The sequence below is a fragment of the Pogona vitticeps genome, chromosome 2 (assembly GCF_051106095.1).
Source record: "Pogona vitticeps strain Pit_001003342236 chromosome 2, PviZW2.1, whole genome shotgun sequence".
Lineage (NCBI taxonomy): Eukaryota > Metazoa > Chordata > Lepidosauria > Squamata > Agamidae > Pogona > Pogona vitticeps.
Window position 1 is genome coordinate 145,878,596 of NC_135784.1, and position 19,817 is coordinate 145,898,412.

The window sequence follows — 19,817 nt, forward strand, 5'->3', positions numbered from 1 at the left end:
GAGATAAAAAAGGCATTTTAAATGATATATTAGGTAGATTTATTGAATTTGTGTTAATAAGAGGAAAACGTAAAGTCCCAACACAAGGACCAAAGCAATTCTGGAAAGGAGGACAATGAGAAGAAAAGCTTTCCAGAAGGTCCTGATGGTGGTGTGGAGCACAATTATTATGGTTTGTACCTTGTACCTTGTATTTTGTATTAGTTAAAAATATTTTTAACATTAAATGAAAATAGTAAAATATGTTTACATTATTGCAAAAATGTTACTTTAGATGAGATTTTGGAAGCTTTTGTGGTGATATTTGGGGTGGTTGTAAAAAAGGATAGTATTATGTTAATTTTATTTGCTCATTACTAAGAAGGCATTACTTATACAAATCGATAGCCAACAAATAACATTTTGTCTTTTAAACTAGATGAAACTGTTGAAACATTTTCTTTTACTGGTAGTGGACAAAGAAATATACTATAAAGCACAATAAGGTAAACAACAGTACAGTGGTACCTCGACTTACGAACTTAATCCATTTTGGAATGGCATTTGTACATCGAAACGTTTGTAAGTCTAAGTACCATTTTCCATTGAAATGCATGGGAACAGAATTAATCCGTTCCAGCATTTCAAAAAATTACCTTTGGAGGTCTCAAAGGGCTTTCCGCCTGATATCGGAGGAAGCCCTTTGAGAGCTCCGAAGGCAAAAAGGCAGGGAGAAAGGGCAGGGAATTCAAATTTCCAGCCCTTTCTCCCTGCCTTTTTGCCTTCGGAGCTCTCAAAGGGCTTCCTCCGATGTCGGGGGGGGGGGAGGAAAGCCCTTTGAGACCTCTGAAGGTGACGAATGGCTCTGTTAGCAAAAAATGGCATTGACTTGTGAACGGAGCCTCGACCTCGTTCGTAGATCGAGGCTCCATTCACAAGTCGGTGCCAATTTTTGCAAACGGAGCTGTTCGTAAATCGAAAAGTTCGTATGTAGGGACGTTCATAAGTCGAGGGTTGACTGTACAACCCACAGCAGGAAATAAACAATAAGCAACCCTTCCATAAAAGTAGCTCCCTTTCATCTGTAGCTCCCTTTCTGTTGTAACTCTGTCCCTTCTCTCTCTCACACACACACAAGCCTTCTTTATTCTTTGGTTATTTTCCTACTTAGCTTCCTAGAAGCTTGTTCCTTTCTCAGTTTACTTTGTTTTTTATTGCTAGTCCTGTTACTCTTTCTGTTGAAGGGTGTCTTCCAGGAGAGTTGACCCCAAAGAAAATATCAGAGAAAAGGGCTGTCGTTGGGAAGATGTGGCCCAAGTGCTGTTGAGTCATTTTGCCACTGTTGTGCGGTTTGTCATTCAATGAGTTATTGTCAGAACACTCATTGAGTCTTGCCATTCTTTCCTACCAGGAATGGTACTGGTAATGTTTTTTGGACCATTTTTGAGATGCATCCCGTTTTTTCTTCTTCTTTCCAGCAAACTGTGCACAAGGCCATGGAAGAGCTTATTACCTCTTTCTTTTCAAAAGAGATTTTTTTTGAAAAAAGTGTGTGTTGTTGTGGGAAACTTTTAGCCAACAGGATTTTCCAGCAGGACTGTACAGTACTGTTTGCCAAATGTGTGTGTGTGTTGGTGATCCAGGGAAGAGTCTGTGTGTGTGTGTGTGTGTGTGTGTGTGTGTGTTGGTGATTCAGGGAAGTGTGTGGATTGTCTGTGCTTCAGAAAACAAACAAGGGCAAAGGGAAGACCCTCCTCCTTCTCTTCTCTCTTTGGCTTCACAACCTTGTTTTAATTCTTTAAGAGGTAACTTCCAGACACTTCATTCACAAGGACTTTTTCCTCTGTACTCGGAGAAGAAGGAAAGAAATAGATATAAAACTCCCTCCCCCCCCCGAATTATTTGGCCTTGCTCCTTCCCCTTCTCCTCATTGTGCTCTAAACACGAAGAACTAAAGTTGATGACATCTTTATGAGGCTGCCTCCGGTCAAGACTATTAGCATCTATTCAGTCTGCTGGAGGGGAATTTTTCCTTGCTGCTGCTTCCTCCTCCTCCTCCTCCTCCTCCTCTTCCCTCCCTCCCCTCCATTCTTGCTTTCCCATCTTTCCTCTCCCCCAGTCTCTTGGTACCCTCCCACCGCCTTCTCTTCAGCGTTCTCTTCTCAAATAGGCTGGGAGAGCCTATGACCTTGCTACCACTGCACTTAATTCACTGCATTTCTATGGTTTTGAATGGAATTGCCCAGCAGAAAGAAGAAGGCGGAGGTGGAGGAGGAATGACCTCATATTCTCTGCCTTGGATTGGCTGTTCAGTTCCCATTGGGGTGACATCACCCCCGTCCTTTGTCTGTCCCACTCCCACTTCTCCCTCCTTCCCTGTGGGATGCTGTTGCCAAGGTGACAGCGAGTCTTGCAGCTTGTTGTCCAAAGGCAAGGCACTTCATTATATGTTGGACACAAGCAATGTAAGGGTGACAGGGAATAACTTGCAGTTAGCCAAAATAACAACACCACAAGCTGCCCATTATATTTCTGTTTCAAGAAATCCTCTTGAATAAAATGTGGAAAGGAAGGGAGGTAATATATGGTGCAATTTCTGGAGAGCGACAGAATACCTGATCAGTCTTAGCGCAGCCAATTCAGAAACTGTCCTTGGCTCTTTCCAAAGGTCATAAGACAGCCCTAGTAGTGGCACAACTTTTCTTGTGATGACCAATAGATTGTATAGGTGTTCAGAAATAAAATATCTAGTGGAAACATGCAGAAGTTCGAAGCATTAACTTTGCCTTCTGAAGTTGGTCCCATTTAAGGTGAATGTGAAAAAAGCTTTTTATTCAAGGAGGTTTCAGCAAATTTTAACCTATTTATACAGTAATGTTGCAGGGCAGTGTACATACTTGAAAATGAATAAATAAATCGGAATGAAGAAAAATCTATGATGAGATTGCATCACATTTTTTTCAGCTTTGTCAGTCAAAGCCAAGGCTTTCCTTCCTTTGAAAAATAATTTCCCCGTATAAACTCATGACATCTGTGAAACTCTCAAGTTCTCTGTAAATATTCCTTTCATCTCTAGGAGAAAGAAAATCAGTAATAAGTGGCAAGAGGGTCTTAGTTTGCTTGTTTAAGAGCCCCCTCCTTTTTAAAAAAAGGGTTTTGCAACATATTCTAATTACATCTGGGTGTTCACTAACCCAAGCCATTCCCAAAGACTGTTCATATAAATCCTTCTAGGCTATTTTTGAACATGCATTTGCTGAAAGCCAACCTTCTGAATACAAATTATCAACTGGATTTCTTTACAGTGTGCCTAATGATGTTGTTGCTTAGAAACTGTGCAAACAAACAAGTGTTTAGAAGTTTGCTGCAAGCACAAAATGTTTCATGTCAAATCATAAGGTAAGGACAAAATGTTAGCCTTTGCAATGCAGAGCGTTGCAATGGAGTGCAGAATAAAATATTTATTGTAAAACTCTCCCTAAAAATATGTAAAATATTATTTTGAATCTCTCTTTTTTTGGCTACGTCACTGATCATGACAGAAGTCTAAGGTGATCAAAAGTACCCAACCCTTCATACATAGGCGTGCCTCTTCTTTAGGAACCTTAGCCTTTAATGGGAAACAGGCAGTATATGTAGAGAAGTTTGTTCTCACCTCTTCAGCTGTGGTTTCTGGCTTGAATCCCAACAAAGCTGAAGCATTTCTCATTTGTTATATAATGGGCGAGCATGACTAACAAATAATTAGTCTGGATGTTTGTGTGAACTTTTCCATAAAAGCTCCTCTGAGCTTCCTGAAGAGGATGATAATGTATCTAAATGATTTCCTGTCTCTCTGGTTGCCAAACCCTGGCTCAGCTGGCTTAGCCAAGAAAAATCTAGCACAGTGTGCTTGCTCAGTGAATGTGAGGTGCTTAAGGACCTAAAAATAGGGTTTTTTTTAAAAAAAATCCGTTAATGCAATCAGCTAAGTCAAGTCACAGCATTATCAACTGCATTGTTCAAAGTTTATAGGCTTCCAGCTAAAACAAGTAAACACCCACCCACACCATGCATCCATCTTCTCTTTCTGACATGTCTTATTATGTTATTGTAGCTGGGACAATCCTTGTTCCCCAAACCCATTGGCCCTACGATGCCTTGATTGATCTAAGGCAGTCCAGTTAGAATTGGGGTGTGGTGGGGGAGGGGAGGAAGAGAGCTTTGTGGCACTTGAAAGTCTAACAAATTTAATATAGAATGAACTTCTGTAGAGCCCATTCGAGCACCAGGCTGGCTGCATAGCTCAGTGAGTCAGGCTTGGTTGGAGTTTGATTCCTCGCTGTTAGTCCCAAGAGAAAAGCCATCTTGGGTAGCCTTGGGCAAGTTGCATAATCCTAGACCACCCTCAGAAGAAGGGAATAGTAAACCACGTCTGAGTACCCTTTACCTGAAAGGAGTGAAAATTTACTTGCTGACACATAAATGTTATATAGCCAGCCAAAGTTCTTTTGTTAGTCATATATTAGCTCATATATTTAAAAGTCTATTAAGTATTCGATATATGTATTCCAATGAATTTAGAAAGATTGAAAGAGGAAACTTTAAAAAAATTGAAGCAAGAAATTTTAAAAAAAGTTAGATGGTTTTAGGAAAATTGGACTTTCATACAGTAGTTTGGTAAATTAGCAGTATGTAAAGCGAAGATTGTACCCAAGATAATTTTTAAATTTATGATGTTAAATAAAGATAATTGAAGAGTTAAAAGACTGGCAAGAATGATTAATACATTTTGTAATGGTGGTAAAAAAGGCAAGGATTAATAAAAAGAGATGGTATAAAGTTTAAAAAGTTGAGACTTTCTAACTTAAAGTTACATTATATAGCCAATAATATAAGACATATGATTGATATTATATCTCACACCAATAAATTAATAGGGTTGAATATGGAATCACAAGAATTGCATTTGAATCCTGAGAATATTCTTTTTATGCAACATAATAAGAGTTTTGTAAAAAAAATACTGAAAATCCCTTCCTTAAAATATATACTTTTACTTTGGAACATATATAGAAAAATATTTATCTCATTGATTTCTCCATTATATCCAGTGGTAGAGCTGGACAAATCCCCAGGGAATTTTAAATGAAATATGGGTCATTAATTAAGAAAAATAAAACTATTAGGATAAAAGATTGGTAAAAAAATTCACCCTTTCTGGTTTTCACTGTAACAGGCCAACACAGTGATCCTTTTGGAAATTCTTCCGGTAGATTTGTGGTAGGTCAAAACCCAGGTAGCACACTGTGCAGCCCACAGTGAGGAAATGTAGAAATTTGCAGAGGGTTAGCTGTGTTGTTGCTTTTGTAGCAAAAATAACAAGGCACCTGACTAACAAGTTTTATTTGGCATAAGCTTATTTCTTCAGTCGGATGTGGAGAGTCAGGGAATGTGTTGTAGTTCTTGCTACTGCCTTGTCACATGTCTACCAAATGTGCCTCGGAAATAGAGCATTTCCAGGAGAAGCCAAATAAAATCTGATGAACAGCTGGGAAGTCCTGAATATTATATGATAAATATATATTCAAACAATTTTTATCTGATACAATATTGATATCTACTGACAGCAAGAAACCATGGGCTACAACAGGCACAGGAAGAAAATAGATCAGAACTCACTAATAGATCTCTGGGTAATTTGCAGCCAATCAGCAAGGGATTCTGGCTTCTAGTTGCCTTGCAATGGAAAAAGCTCCTTATCACTTAATTAGGTTGCTTCAGTGGAATGCTTAAGGAAAAACATGGTGGCATTTTTGTGCCAAATGACTAGTGTGTGTTTAGTTGTGCTGCTTTTCACATATTCCAGGCCCGAATATCTCTTCAGAAGCACCCATTTCACAAGTCTTTTGTTCCTGACTTCAGCAGATTGAGCTTAAAACAAAGTGGATTTTATAAGCCATGAGCCCAAAGTCTGCCTAGGAAAAAAATATCCATAGCCATAATTCATTGTTCTAGTGTAGAGTAGAGCAAGAACCAAGAACATCTCAAAACTTCCAGTTAGAAAAATTGCTTATCATGTGAAAGGTGTTCTTCTGTTTCGATACCTCTTACCCATCATCTTTGTGAACCTTTAAAGTTCTCTTGCTGCCTTAAGAGACTCTTCCTTGCTGCCTCTTATGCTTGGAATAATCTGGGGCTCTACTCTTCTTCATCAATGTAACTGTTCCATAAAGCATTTGCAACAATTATTTAATTGCTGGTGATGGTGGATAGATAGACAGTAAAAGGGACTCAGTCAAATATTTTGCCTTTGAGAAAGAAGAGTCTTAAACTGGATTTCTGCAACATTTCTGCATTAGCTTTGTTAGGTATAGAGTGATATTTGTAAGACAGACTGAAAACAACAGGATGAAATTTAAGAGAGATAAATGCCAAGTTCTACATGTAGGGAGGAAAAAAACCCAAATACACAGTTACAAGATGGAGGATACTTGGCTTAGTAATACTAAAAGTGAGAAGGATGTTTGAATTGATGTATTAGATAACAAGCTGAATGTTACCCAGTAGTGCGATGTGGCTGCAAAAAAGGTAAATGCTTTTTTAGGATGCCTTAAAAGAAGTATAGTCTCCAAATCCCATGAAGCATTAGTCCCCCTCTATTCAACACTGGTAAGGTCTCATCTTGACTACTGTGTCCAGTTCTGGACACCACATTCTGGAAAGGATGCGGACAAACTGGAACAAGTTCAGAGGAGGGCAACAAGGATGGTCAGGGGACTGTAAAACTTGCCCCATGAGGAAAGATTGAAAGAACTGGGTATGTTTAGTCTTGAAAAAAAAAGACTGAGGAGAAATATGATAGCTTGAAAGGTAGCCACAAAGAGGATGGGCAGGACCTGTTCTCAGTCACAGCACAATACAAGACACATAATAATGCACTAAAGTTACAGGAAGCCAGATTTCGGCTGAATATCAGGAAAATGTAATTGTTAGAGCAGTACGAGAATGGAACCAATTACCTCAGGAGGTGGTGTGTGCACCAACACTGGAGATATTCGAGAGGAAATTGGACAATCATCTGTCAGATATGTTTTGATTTGGATTCCTGTATTGAGCAGGGAGTTTGACTTGATGGACTTACAGGCCCCTTCCAATTCAATGATTCTTCCATTTTGTGATTGTGTGGAGGTGCATTATCAGAGCAAACTGATGTGTGGTAAAAATGACTTCATCAGAATAGTTTGATCTCCCATATTTAGATTCAGCTTTATTAAGATATGGTAATGATGAAGGTAGAGAGTGCTTGAATCCAATTTTGAAATAATTAGTGTCAAGCAATGGGGTAGCCCCTATAGCACAAGCATGGGATAGGCTGGTTCACCATGCGCAATTTACTGGTGCAACTCAGATTTCCCAAGGAGATGAGTTAAATTTTAACCCCTGGAGTTGTACTACTCTGGCTAAGGTCTGCTTAAGTTCTTCAGGAAGCTTGATTACAGCAGCTTACCACATGGAGTTCCCTCTATGTAATTATTTGTATATGCCCTTTAGAAAATTAAACAAACGTGCTTCCCCCACATGAGTGTGTTTTAAATTCAGTTGTCTTTTGCCCTCCCAACCCCGGAATGAAGACGTGAGACAAGAATTATGGGTTAATCACGGGCCACACTTTATTAAACATAATCAAAGTTGCTATCCTTTGGCAAAGGGGGGGGGTTCCTGCTGTAGTGTGGAATCAGGTTTAAGCACAGAGGTCTCAAAGGACCCCTTAAGCTACAAATGGGCCAATCCCAGGCCCCAAGTTCTCTCGGTCTAGCGATTCTCTAGGTCTTAAAGATGTGGTTTTCTGTCACATTTTGCCAACTAAGCCCCTGACCACACCTGCAGACCATGCGAACAGCCTCATCAAAAGAGGCGTAGCACACAGTACAAAGTTCCTGAGGGATGGCATCGTTAACTGACTCCCCCTTGGGGTAAGACAGATGATGGGTCAGTCTAAACTTACCTTGTGCCTTCTTTGGTACATTCCCAAAGGTGAACCCGCAAAGTCTCCAGAGGAGCTGTTGCAAAAGGTCCCAACACTCTCCCCTCCTGTATTTCTTTGGCAATCTTTTCTTGAATTACAGCTTCCATGCCGTATACCTACACTAGCAATCTAGTGTAGCAGTCAGTCAAGAAGTGTAGGGCTTGAGTGGATGTGCTTTTGGCCAGGCACTTGGTCCACTTCCTTGGGTAATTCTGCTACAGAAATTCTTCCCAGTAACTTCTATCAGGCTGCTGTGTTGCTAGACTGCACTCCATGTTGTCTTTTCTCGCTGATGGGATTTGCAGTCCAGATGGCTGCAATTGCATGTCCCTGATATAGATGAAGGCCACCATCCTATACCCACTTACCCCATTGAGTTCACTGAGATGAATTACTGAGCAGGTTATCTGCAAGCCTGTGCTGTTCATGTAGCCCTCTCCCTGCTGCTACATGTAAAGACCTGTCTATGTGAGGGAGGCGCATTCCAAAATATGACACACTCTATCTTCAGTCTGAAGTGCTTTAATCCAGAATCACACCACTTCGGTGTGCCCGCCTCCCTATGTGTAAAGCTGGCTCCTAAATCCTGGTTTACTGATGAAGCAGAATAATGTGAGAAGAATGTGACATTCTTCTGGCATTTTAGACTCCACTGCCACTAATTCATAATTGACCACATCTTTCAGCGTTAATTTGTGTTTTAAAAGACTCTGCAAGTAAACAGATGGCATAACAAGGAACAAGCTTTCTTTCACAATGTGTCAGTTGCTCCCCCCTCCCCATGTGAGGAAGCAGCAAAGAAAAAGGTCATTTCTTGCCCAGCCAATAATGCAAGGCTTTAAATCTCAAATATGTATTCTGCAATTCCACAGTTCATATTGAATATTGCTTATTCCAGAACACTACAGAACACCAGATAGCTCTGCACAACTTCACTTATTGGGGTGGGGGGCATGTTTAATTTGGTAACTCCATGCTGTGATCAAAGTCTGAAGCTAGGGCATCTTTAATAAAAAGAGTAATATGGTAGGGGTGGGGATGGGACTGAGGGAGGGAGTAGCTTTATTCACCTGCTTTGTACATGTCTCAAGTTAAGAGGCTGTTACAAACTTCCCTTCCATCTTTCGTCTTGCTTCGGAGGGTTGGTGGTGCTAGCTGTTAATCCTCATTTGCTTTTCTTCCTCACCCCCCCTTTTTAGAACAAAGTGGAAAGAGGGTGGGTAGGTGGGTAGCGAGGGCAGGCTGACAAGCATGGGAATCTGGAGGTCTATTCAGTAGTAATTATTGGCCTCAATATGAAGCAAAGCTGGGGGCCTGGAGAAAGGGGGAAGGAAGCCCCTGTGGAAAGGCAGCTCTGGACGACCCATGGAGGCAAGCCCCCCTCCCCCCAATTAGCTTGAGATGACAAACAGGCAGAAATGAAGCCTTGCCTAATGTGGAGCAGAGAGGTGGTGTGGCGCTTAAGCTACGAGAAGAGCAGAGCATGGGGCTCAAATGAGAGGTGGAAGAGGCATGTGAAAGAGAAACAAGTGGAACCCCTTCTTTTCCCCACCCCACAGTTTGATAGGAGACCAAATTTGGGAGAGAGGTTTTCAGACGTGTGTGAGTGTTTTGCTGCCTGATGCAAAGGACAAGATGGCCGTCCTTGCCCAGGCCTTGTACAAAAGCTGATTGGATGGGCAATTCAACCTTCCTCCCACCCCGGGAATGGGAGGAATGTCATCCAGCACACCTGAGGGCAGCAGAACAGTTTATTATTTGGCCCAGCCGGGACGGGCCCACAAAGTTCTCTGCCTTCCAACAGAAGGAATCAGCTAGGTAGCCAGAAGGAGCAGTCAAATGGTTGCTATGACACACCAGTGTATTGGCAGCATAGGGAACCTGAGGTGGCTGCTTCATGTTGACTAATGGCACAGCTGGCCACAGCTTCTGAGGTTGTTAAGTAGTATCAGTTTTGGTGGGGAGGGGGAGATAAGGGGTAGGGGTTTGTCTGTTGCCGTTCTGTGCTGTCAAGTCAGAATGGACTCATAGTGACTCTAATAGAATTTTCAAGATAGGAGAGATATTTAAAGAGTGGTTTTACCCATTCCACACCCCTAGTGAGTTTCCATGGCAGAGTCGGTTTCAAACCCAGGGCTCCAGAGTCCTAGTCCATTACTCTATCCACTGCACCACATTAGGTATCCAGGGGTTTGCTCACATGAATACAATTAACTTCTTGCTGAGAAAAGTGTTTAAGCAAGCTAAGATTGACACTCAACAGATCCTGAATCAACACTTCCAAATTCTCTTCTTTCTTCCACCTGCCCTTTTCAGCCTATGTATGGCTCCTAGCAGCATAGCACTGTTTCCACAATTAATTGTGAGGAAGAAATTAAATACACTCTGCTCATTTGAAGGGTATTTTACCCAGTGACAGCTGGTGGCCATTGTAGTTGATGAGGCAGAAGGTGCAGCAACCAATAATGGGCAGAGCCAGAAGCAAAAGTGGCTACTCTCCCTCTCCCTCACATGCTATCAAAAACTAAGACAAAGGCCTGTCGGGTGGACAAGCATTCACATGCACATGCGTCTGCCTGCATTAAGGAGGTAGGCAGAAGTGGGATAGCTGGAGGGGTAGCTTGAATGTGAGGTGGGGCAGAACCTCACTTCCTTTAATGGATGAGCCACCATCCGTTGGACTGGATGGCCTCAGTGGTCTCTTCCAACTCTATGACTCTATAACCACTGTTCTCATCCTATGCACCTGATCTACCCAGAGACCTTTGGGTAGAGTGGGTGGCATATAAGTTAAATAAATAAATAAATCAAATCAAATCTATATGAACCTTAGTCATCTCTTGAAAAAGTGACTTTGTAACACAGCCTTCTCATCCCCACCATCAACCCAGTCCTGACACAGGTGGAAGCACTGCGATGTGAAGAATCCTTTGCATGCCCACTCTTAGAGGGTGCCTCTCCTCATAGAAAAAAGGTGGGAAACCTGTGGTCTCCCAGATGGTGTTGGACTCTGATTCCCATCAGCTGCAGCCATTGTTCACAGTGAAGGTGGAGGGTCAAAGGCGCTGGACCCCTGCCATAGATCCTTTCTTGTAATCCATTTAGAAAAGAAGGCTAGGATAATCCGAAAGAAGGAACGGCAGCTTTCTGACCCATCTTCCTGTAGCTGAATTACTGAGAGATGATTTGTTTGGATGAAATGTTACAGATGAACCAGCACTGGGGTGTAGAAGACTGCAAGCTGGCAGGTCAGGTTGAGCACACTCCTAGTGCCTTTGTGACCTTTTCTGTGGAGGCAAGAGGAAACCCCTCCGAGGTGTGTGACTAGTTCCCATCCTTTTCCCATGCAAGGCTGTCTGGTGTGTTCCTTTCTCAGGACTGCTTATGCCTGCCCTATGGAATGGCGCTTTTGCCCAGCGGGCACTTGGTGTCATAATTGCTGCTTTGAGTCACTATGTTTTACGTGAATGGTTCATACAACGTATAATTACCGGAATTAAAGAAGAAGAAGAAGAAGAAGAAGGGGAGGATAGCCAGGCTTTATCAGATAGCTGTATTCTCTAGATTCAGAAAGAGGGAGGAAATGATGGGATTATCTGACTGACAATCTAGGCAGAGGCCGGTCATGAAGACTGGTTCTTCTAAGGACTGCAGTTTCCATCCAAGCAGTGTTAGGAAGGTCATTCAGCCATGATGCTGCAATACCTGAAGTTGAGTTGAGGCTCTGTATGTGGGTGAGTGATGTTTCTTGGTTAGGAGGAGGAAGGCAAGTAACTAGGAGGTAATTCCCACTTATCTGCATGCAGCTAACTTGGGAAAAAAATACATGTTGATGATCTCCTTACACAATGCATTCATTGATTCATTACTTGCCCATACTAGACACTCTAGTGAAAAAGGACCAGTGCGTGGAAGTAACTAATTACAAATAATTGATTATTTACTGTTATTTTAATCTTCTCAATAACTAAAATATAACTATGGCAATACCGTTGTTGTAACACTGTGATGGATAATGTCCCTTAGTTTGTAGGATATAACTGTTAATTATCTAGTTAATTTTAGAAACACATGGGCTGTGGCCGGAAAAGGAATTTCACAGGGTTCAGGTGCTGCCCCCTACTGCAGCCCTGTGCTCTTTCACAGGTGCTTGAACAATGAAGAGGTGGGATGGGAGCATGCTTTGTAATATAGACCAGTGGCTTGTTCTTTTGCTGGGGTTCCCCCACCACCATTTTTTTAAACAAACCAATTGAATTGCAAGGAAAGAAGTAACTTAAAATGACAAAAATTACAATGGGGGGCCTTGGACGTATAATTAAATGCTTTTAAAAAGTAAGTTGGTTTTGGAAGAGGAATGGGCACATTACCTCTTTAGGTTCACCTGCACTGTTGTTTCGAATGGACTGTTGTAACTTTTTTTCGGTTGGACTACTCCAAAATTCTATGAATGGGTATTCCCTTGGAGATTCACCAGAAGCTTCAGCTCTTGCAATGGGCTGCTGCCTGGGTACTGACCAAGGCACTGAGGACTAAGCATACTACATGTCTTGCGAAATCTTTACATTGGCTGCCAATGAGGCACCAGACTTTATTCAGGATATTAGTATTAGCATAAAAAGCCCTGATTTGCACAGAAGTCAGAAAGGCTCACTTTCTCCTTGACCGGCTAGGCCCATAGTACATTAAATGCTAAGAAAATAATTTGATTGTTGTTAATAATAATAATTAAGATCTATATTGTTCAAGTGGGGAGCTTTCTGCTCATGGGCCATACAGTTAATACAAGAAGAAAATGGAGCAGAGTGAATGTGGAACTTAGTTACAGTATGACATGAGGACTAGGAAGGTATGCCAGAGAAACCATATACTGTGCCTTAACTATATCATCAAGTCATTAAGTTTACATACTTTAGTACAGTGTTCCTCTGCCAATCTGCCGATGGTGGCACATGCCTTATTTATATCACATCTGGATTTCTGCAGTGTGTTCTATGTGGAGCTGCCTTTGAAAAGTGTTTGTAAATTTCAAAATGCTGTGGCCAGATTGCTACCCGACGCTGGTTTCAGGGAACATGTAACTCCCTTATTAGAACAGCTTCACTGGCTGCCAGTCAGTTTCTGGGTTCAGTTCAAAGTTGGCTATTATTACCTGTAAAGTTCTATAAGGTTTGAGTCCAGGATATTTGATGGATTATATCACCCTGTATGGGGCTTCTCAGGAAGGCCCATCTCTTGGTTCCATCTCCTTTTAAAGCTTGTTTTGTGAGGACTCAAGAGATGGCCTTTTCAGTTGCTTGGGGTTAGGATGGCTGCTTAATCATGGCCAGCGCGAGAGAGAATGTTTATCACCAAGGAGTAGACAAAGAGAGGACACATATTTGCACAATGCATGGCATCAATGGGCTCCTTTAAGGTGCCTGCTCTTCCTGCGGCTGTTTGTTTATATTTAAACCAGATATGAATTGGACAGCTTCTCAAATGAAGGACAACCTTTTATAAGATGGCTGCCTCCTGCAAGTGTCACCCCGGTGGGCCAATGTCAATGGTCATAAGCATGAATGTGTTTGGCACCATTATTTTCTTCTAACAGCACAAAGTGTAGAGAAGTGCTAGCCTTGTTGGCTACCGCAGCTTCTACTTATTGCAGCTTCTACTTTCCATCTAGTAATCTCACTATAAAGGAGGCCACCAATGTCGCTACTTGTAGAGGGGCACGAAGATGGTACTGTAGGGTCAGGAAAAGGCACCTTGTGTTTTAGGATGTAAATGGTGTATTACTATGGAGTGCTGTGTAGTGGAACAACAACAGTTTTCTGCAAGGAAGATGTAACAATGCCATGTGAAAACAGGTTCAACATGTCAATGTGGCCCTTGGGATAGGCCAGTTTTTGTCTTTTCTGGTCTGCTGTTTTTGTGGCTGTTTTTGTAAGTAGAGTCCTTGGTTATATCTCTTAAAATCTGTTCCGGAAGATGTAGTCTAGGAAAAAGCAACTATTCCAAACTCTGTTTTTACTGGGCTGGTGGTACCAAGTAAGGCTGTATTTCTGTGTTGCTTTTGTAATGGAACAGTTTTACCCCCTGTTAACTTTACTGGTCAGCTTAGGGATTTAACTTCTCATTCCCTCTTCTTCCTGCCTTATCAGCACACTAAATATGAGGAGTGCACTGGGCACACTGTGTTCCAACCTGTCATCTCAAGCTATGCAGGTTTCTCTCCCACTTCCTACCCCTTCTTCCCTTTCTTCCCTGCTGTAGTGATTAGAATAATGAAAATCTCTGGGGTTCCTCTTTGCCTCTGAATAGGTGCTTTGTCTTTGTCTAAAAATGCCTTGAAACTTATCTGGAGGAAGGCGATTGCTATCTGGAGTCTTCTGAACTGTTTGGATCCTGATTTTGTTACAGGGAGCTTGTAATTTAAACTTCCAGCTAGTTATTAGAAATTTGAGAAAATGGTTTAAGAATAACAACAAGAATAAGTTGTGTTTCCCTTTCAGTTTCCCTCCCTCTTTTTTTTAGCATCTTTGGCATTCAGCATTTCAGTGATTATATTTTTTTCCTCCTTAAAAATGGAATGTCATTAATGGTGATGGCAGCTGTTTAGAAATATAAAACACAACCATTTTGACTGATAATTCTAAGTAGTAGTCATTATCATTATGGTATGGGAAACCACATTATTTGCAAGAGTAAAAAGCCTGACAGGTATTAAGGAGGGGCTGAGAGCCAGACTCATCATCCTTTGAGATCAGATTTCAGCAGATTCATAATTACTTAGGGCTGCTTCAGACCTTAATAATCACTTCACCAGGAACAATCCAAACATTGCATAGTTGCAGCTATACAAAGGAGTTGAGTCGGTGTAGGCATGTCTGGGGAGAGCCAAACCACATGGCCATGTTTTGATGTCACAGTAAATCATATTGAGCCACTCTTGCTGCAGGTAAGGGCAAATGGATGGGATACAGAGTTTCTGTCTATTGGCAGAATATACTAGAACTCAGTCTCTTTCATAATAAGCCCGTGTGAAGGAGAGAAGGCCAGTGTGCCGTCCTCTATTGAGCAGACCCCTGAGGAAAGCCACGGCTGCGTGAAGGGAATACTGGTGGAGATAGGACAGGAGGAAGTGGAATGTAAAGAGTCACTAGAGGTGTGTCTGGCTGACGAAGGGGGGGAGGAGCTGGACTTGATTATCTGGGAGGAGGTTATAAAGGAGGAGGAGAGCGCGCAAAGTTTATTTATTTATTTATTTACTTACAGTATTTTTTAGCCGCACCATTAACAGTGGCTTCTGGGTTCTGGAAAGTTTCAGAATTCTAACGGACGGAGGACAGCTAGAGAAAGAAAGAATTGAGGAGTACAGACAGAGCTAGCTTTCGGGCAAGAAGGCGCTATGGGTCTGATGAAAGACTTTCCAGATCTACAGATTGGAGGAGGTTTGTTGCCAGACCCAAGGGGTTTACATGCAAAGGAAGGTGATCTAGAACTGCTGGAATGGACTGTGGTGGTGTACCCTCGCAATCAGCATGGGGGATGGAGGGTGATCCGTCCCAGTCCCTCTTTACTCCGTCCACAACGCGAGGGGGACTGGGCGGGACACCCATGCTGTGGGACAGTTTGTGCCGTGAGCAGAACCCCCCTGAGACCTGTGACCGAGCGGGAACGGTTTGGACTGGTCCCTCTGTGAGAAGTGATTTGAGGATGCCAGATGTAAAAGTACACAGTTACAGGATTTTACCAGAATTGAGTTTATTGGACCCATTTGAAACTGTTGAATTGAATTTGTTAGACAATAAAAAGACTCATTATTTATTTATTTTATTTATTTATTTGATTTATATCCCGCCCATCTGGTATATTCTACCACTCTGGGCGGCTCATGTTAAACGATCTGAGCCGCCTCCGACTCTCCTTTCCGTGCAAACTCAGGGTTGGCCTCCTGTTGAAGACGAACATATTCACAGCCAGTGTGAGGAATCTGGCTACCTCTTGTTTGGAGACCCCACCACTATATAGCTTTTTCTCCCAGATTGTTCAGGCCATAGTACTGGGAACAAATGTAACTTAATTGGACTACCCCTTAGTCAGGAATTTACTTAAGAATTTGTTTGTTGTTACATGCTGTCAAGTTGCCTCTGACTTCCGTGTAAATGCAAAACATCATTTTTCTCAACAGCCCTGCTCAGCTCTTATTAGCTCAAGGCCATGGCTTCATTTATAAAGTCAATCCATCTCATATTTTATCTTTCTGTTTTGCTGCTGTCTTTAACTTTTCCTTACATTATTGTCTTTTCCAGTGAGTATCGCCTTTTCGTAATGTCCCCAGCCTCATTGTCTCATTTTGGCTTCCAGATACTTACAGTTACCACAGGATTAAGTCCAATGTCAGTTCAAACTGGAGTAAACCCAGTGAATTGTAGAGGACTTGTTAGCACCAGTTTTAAGTCCCATGAATTTAGTTTATCTACTCTATTTGAGCTTTAAATTGGATTGAGCCCATTTGTGTTGGATGATTATAGCAAATATTATGGGATAATGAAGCTTGCATAGAAATTATGTTGATTCATATCTATTTAACACATAGAAGACAAATGAACTGACGAGATATATGCAGTAGTTTTTGATGCATGTTTAGTTGGGCCAGGGTCAGTGGGAATAACTCTTCCATGAAGCTGATGATATATATTTTTAAAACAGATTTGCAGATATGGATGTAAATGAACTGAGATAGAAACTGAGAACATTAATAGAAAACTGCAATCTGCTCTAAAACAATTAATCCTGTTAGCCATTATTTCTGAAATCAGCTAAATGAGACAGCTGATCTGGTGACAGGAAGCTGTAACCAAAGGTGGACTCTTTCTTAGTAGAAATCCTCAGCAAATCTGCAGATCAGATGCATTGGCTATTTAATATACAATATTTGGGATTTAACGTTCAAACGAAGCCATAGCCCAATGGAATGTTTTTCCATTTTCTTTCTAAAGGTGAAGTTTGTCAATACTGTATCTGTTAGATCCACTGTAGGTTCACTTTGGAAGCACTTAATTACACCAAGGAGAGTGGAGCCTGCCAAGATATAAAAATATACAAATACTGTAGTGAATTCTTCAAGCATGCAAGCATAGCCTAATCTTGGAAAGTTTGATTTTAAACGTAATGAATTAGTGTTCCAGTTGCAATGGCCCCAATGCATTTAATTGTCATTATAGTTGCAATTTTAGCTTCCTGTTTTTTGAAAAGTAATTAATTTCTATGGTATTATTTATTTTAAAAAATTATCCTTCTCCCAACATCTTCGGGCAGGCTTTTTATAATCACAACTGGATTCTTGAGTAGGTCTCTTTTCAAAGTTTTAAATGTTTTTAACCATTCAATGTATTTTAATTACTATTATAATTGAATTGTTATTAATGTATAATTTATTGCAGTTTTCATTTTATTTTCTTAGGTAGATTCAGATGACGGAGGAATGAGTATCAGTGGAAGAACAATCAATAATTTAAGATATGCAGATGGCATCATCTTAGTGGCAGAAAACAGCAATGACATGAAATGACCTGATGAGAGTGACAAAAGAAAGACTCAAAGCAGGCCTGCAGTTAAACGTTAAAAAGACAAAAACCACAACTTCAGAACTACAGAATTTTTATGTTGACAATGAAGGCACTGAAATTGTTAACGATTTTGTATACCTCAGATCCATCATCAAGCCAAATGGAAACTGCAGCTGAGAAATCAGAAGAACACTGAAACTTGGAAAAGCTACAATGAAGGAACTACAAAACATAATCAAGTGTAAGGATGTGCCAGTGGAGATGAAGGCCAATATCATCCAGATTATTGATTGCTACATGATTACAGGTGTGAAAGCTGGACAGTGAAGAAAGCTGACATAAAAAAATTGATTCCTTTAAAATATGGATAATATTGTCTGGGATGTCAGAGAGACAATCAAGTAGGTCCTAGATCAAATCAAGCCCAAACTTTATCTGGAAGCAAAAATGACAAAATTAAGACTGTCATACTTTGGGCATATCATGAGAATGGCAAGATTTACTAGAAAAGGCAATAATGTTAGCAAAAAGTGAAAAGGCAACAGTAAAAGAGGAAGACCAAATATAAGATGAAGTGGCTCTGTAAAAGAAACTACAATCTTGACTTTATAAAAGTTGAGCAGGGCTTTTTTGGACAGGACATTTTGGATGTCACTCATTTATAGAGTCATCATAAGGTGGAGGTGGTTTGATGGCATGTAACAAAACATTTTTCCCTAAGCTTTGTTTTTATCTTTGTGAACAGTAAAAAGAAGTTAATAAATTTATTTGGCATTCCTGTGTCTCTGGAGTTACCTCTGTTTTGAGAATTTGTTGTGGCTCAGATCTATTGGTCCATCCATCCTCCCACTTAAAATGCCCCTAGCGTTGCATCACTTGGCTTCCAGATATCTTAAAACGTGAGATACTTTGCAGCTACTGTATTATCAAATGAAAATAGCTCAAGGTAAATATGTTCATGGAAGAAGCAATAACATTAAAGTTGCTTCCCTTCCTAATTTCATCTGGGTGAACTAAGCCCTCCAGGGAACATCAAAACCTGAGTTACAGTAAATCTTCAATTGGACCAAACCCTGACTAGTTAGCTATGGACTTGCTCAGTGAGTGGATTTTCCCAGTGATCTTTATGTATAGCAAAGATGAGGCTTAGCTGTTCTCATCTGTCTGCTAGGACCAAGGAGGCCCTACAGCTATCAAGAAAATGTAGTCTTATCTTACAAATCTGATGTAAGCTGGACAGGTTGGAGAAGTTACCTTTTAGGAATATAACTCCCAGAATTCTCCTGTCAGAGGCTGAGAATTCTGGGAGTTACTTACAAAAAAAAAGTCATTTTGTGTCACTTTTCCAAGCTGAGTGGAGATGAGCCTACAGCTCAATGTATCCATGAAAAAAAAAGTTGGCCATGAAATTCCAGCTTTATTATGGCATTGCGGTGCTGGCTTCCAAGAGCTTGGTGGAGAAGCCTCACTGTGACCCCCTCCTCCCATCTTTTCCTTTCAAGATCAAAGCTGAAACCTTAGAAGGTTCACCTAGGCACAGAGCAGCACCAGCCCTCCTTTGACATGCTTAAAAGCTCAGACATTTTAAAGCTCGGCCACCTGTCTGATCAGAAAGGTTCCAAGTAGTGACACACCAGCATTCCTGTGCTCAGGGGAGCCGAACAACCTCTGCCTTCTGCAGCTCACTGAGTGAGAGACGGTGGGTTTGTGGTTGGGCAGCTGCCAGCCTTTTGCCAAGGGAGCTGGCTAGGTCTCCCTCTGCTCTGCAGGACTGGGCCCTGTTGTCTCTGGCTGCCTCCCCGTTCCCAACATCAGCCACCTGGCTCAAGGGGAAAAGAAGGCTTTTTAGTCGGAGCTGCTTCAAGGGCCCCACCAGACCAGCATTCCTGTGCTCAGGGGAGTCGAACAACATCTGCCTTCTACAGGTCACTGAGTGAGAGACGGTGGGACTATGGCTGGGCTCCTGCCAGCTGCCAGATTCCCTGAGGGAACTGGCTGGGGGACAAGCTGGGAAACAGGGGGGTTTAAGGGGCCTCTGGGGCAACCAATAGAGACAAACCTAATCTGGGCCCAGGTCTAGTGATCAACTATCGACCAATAGCAAACCTCCCTTTTCTGGGCAAGGTGTTGGAACGTGTGGTGGCTGAGCAGCTCCAAACTCTCCTGGATGAAACGGATTATCTAGATCCATTTCAATTGGGTTTCAGGCTGGGTTATGGGACGGAAACTGCCTTGGTCGCCCTGTTTGACGACCTTTGCCAGGAGAAAGACAG

The 19,817-nt window shown here is 41.6% G+C and overlaps 1 long non-coding RNA gene across 2 annotated transcripts in view; it reads left to right on the top strand.

Annotated features, from left to right (window-relative positions):
- Positions 1-18,322, top strand: part of LOC140704590 (uncharacterized) — a 229,469-nt gene extending 211,147 nt beyond the window's left edge. The window contains exons 1-2 of one of the 2 annotated variants that reach the window (XR_013541068.1): positions 819-14,930; positions 17,439-18,322. This is a non-coding gene — a long non-coding RNA (uncharacterized LOC140704590). Of the gene's footprint in view, positions 1-818; positions 14,931-17,438 lie in introns of those variants that run through there. The other variant, XR_013541067.1, reaches the window with a different exon arrangement.
- Positions 18,323-19,817: the final 1,495 nt, after the last annotated feature.